Source organism: Theobroma cacao, chromosome 2 (assembly GCF_000208745.1).
Source record: "Theobroma cacao cultivar B97-61/B2 chromosome 2, Criollo_cocoa_genome_V2, whole genome shotgun sequence".
Taxonomy (NCBI): Eukaryota; Viridiplantae; Streptophyta; class Magnoliopsida; order Malvales; family Malvaceae; genus Theobroma; species Theobroma cacao.
In genome coordinates this window covers 11627209-11629808 of record NC_030851.1, presented here as the reverse complement: position 1 = coordinate 11629808, position 2600 = coordinate 11627209, and positions in this window count along the sequence as shown.

The following is a 2600-nucleotide window of genomic DNA, read 5'->3' as shown; positions in this document are numbered from 1 at the left end:
GAATTTAGTTTTCAAAAACTGTGAGTAAACTTATTATCGTCTTAATTATCTAGAGTAGTTTTATACAATTGTGTGATTTTATGAAAAATGGGTTTAAATGGTAAATTGCTATGTTTTAAGAGAAATTGTGATTTATTAAAATGATTTTATAAATTTTCTGGAAAATCGAATACTGGTTTTGAAAATAGAGCAATTGGAGACTGCCTGCTTGCATTGTAAAATTATGGTTTTAAATTGAATGGCTTATGACAATAAATGAGCATGAATGGCTAAACTGATTTTGGTGTTAGAATTATTTGTACTGTGTATTTAGCCTTGAGAGGCGAGGTTGCGATAAATTGCCATGTCATGCAGAAAAAGATTTTATAAATCAGGTGGTAAATGAAAGATTAGCGACTGCAGTGGTGGGGGGTTTCGTGGGTCAGCCTATTAGAGGGGCACGATAAACTCCTTTATATTCTCACCTCGGTCGTAGAGGCACGTAAGGTATCTCCTGAGGTGGGCTTTTTGAGTGCACTTCACGTGGACCACCGCGTGAGAGTGAGACTCAGCCAACGCCAAGGAACGACTATGTTTCAAAATAAAAATATGATTTATGCGAAATATGAATTTTTAACAGCCTTGGCGGGCTCTGTTGGATACCCTTGGTCCAAGTGTCACCTAGTATAGGATTTGGCATGAGTCAAGTTTTGAGTAATTCACGAGCCATATTGATTATTTGGTTGAAATGAATATTCGTGATGTGAAAAATTTGCTAAAGTTAATTATTTTTTAATTGTCTCCATTTACTCGCCTTTATATAGTTTAGATGGTATCTGTTTACTCACTGGGATTTTATAATCTCACCACCCTCAATTCCCCACATTTTAGGTTCGGGATAGCCGGTAGATAGCCGATTGCATCAAGGACTTCAGTTAGCCTTGCATTGTCAAAATTATAGGTTCACAGACTCGCATCTTATTGGTTAGTTGGTGGCCCACGTGTTATTGTAAAAGTAATTTTATACTTTAGTTATCTGATTTAAAATATGTATGAACATATTAAGCTTTTACACCATGTTTTTGGCGAGTTTCGGTATTATCGAAGAAAAATGACGAAAATGCCCTTGTGAGCCAGAAATTAATATTTTATTGTTTTGATTTGGAAACGACTTATGATTTTTTTGAAATGCAAGATTTAATAACTGCCGCTCACCGGGGAGATGTGGAAGCTGATGCTAAGCCTTGCGAGATTCCAATCAGCATTCGGGGTAATGAGTGCCTATCGAGACGTCGCGGCGGTTGTCACGGGCCCGATGGGAGTTTCGGGTTGTGACAATTAAAGTGGTGTCAGAGCATGGTTTAAAGATCAGAGATTTTGATTTTAAAGTTTTGGATTTTAAAGTTTTTGGTTTTAAAGTTGTTTTAAGAAATCCACACTGACACTGCGTAGCCTAAGCTAAGTTAAGTTAAGTTAGTTAAGTTAAGTCAGGTTAGGTAGAATAGAATACGTGCATCTGCATATAGAATTTGGAGTTGTTTAAACTTGTTTTGTTTTTTCTTATAGATCTTATGGGAGTTATAGGAGCTCCTGTTCCCAGTAATTCACTTCCTTGTTAATGTCATGCAAAGGTCATAAGTAGGGCCGTTGTTCGGGTTTAAGATGCCACCCGTGCCACGAGCCAGTGTTAGAGAGATCTTAAAACGAATGCTTCTAATGAAAGATTAATGAAATGATATATCCCTTCGATTATGGATGGAGAAATTTTGATTTGGACAAATAGGCCGTGATAATTTATTCATTTGGTGGAGTGTACAAATTAAGCATTAAGGTAAGAATAAATTCATACATATGGGCATGAAGGTGAGAACACTATGTTAATTGAGCGTGTTATGCCCATATAAAAGTGGTGTTGATTTCAATTAAGCGATTGTGAGATTTTAAAAATTAATTGGATCTATTATACTTCATGGATATAAGCACGTGAACTAACTCGAGAGTGAGTATTAATGATTATTATAATTGATGTGTGGTCGTGAAGTAAGAAGTTAGTCAACAAATCTGCTCTAAAGATGAGCTTGAACTTTGCCATGCATAGTAAGGAGGAGCCAAGGGATTAAAGGACTAGATGTGGAATTGGCAGCTTGAGGTTAAATGACTTGGAAATGTCGAATCTAATCTAAGTGCCATATGAAGTTCTATAATTGAGATTGATATACGAATTACTTGAAAGATGAATTTAAAAGTTTATTCGGTTCAAAGTGTAGCCTATAATACGAATGATCAGTCTTAAAGGTGATCTCCCCAGAGCAAGGAATTTAGAAAATGTTGATGTTTGGATATACTTTAAGAGAGAGAACTTCTGTATCCTAAGTTTATGACAACTTTGATCTTATGATTGCAAAGGCAAGGTGTAATAACTAAGTAAATTATTCACTTAATAAATGTGATTGATTATTGATGAATAAAGTAAAGATCTTGATGTTTAGTGGTATACAGTTTGATAACTATGTATTTAAGGGTTATTTGGAGACAATTTCTTTATCAAATTTGCACTAAATGCTATGGTAAAAGCATATCAATGTTAATATGAAAATGTATCCAGGAATGATCTTAACATA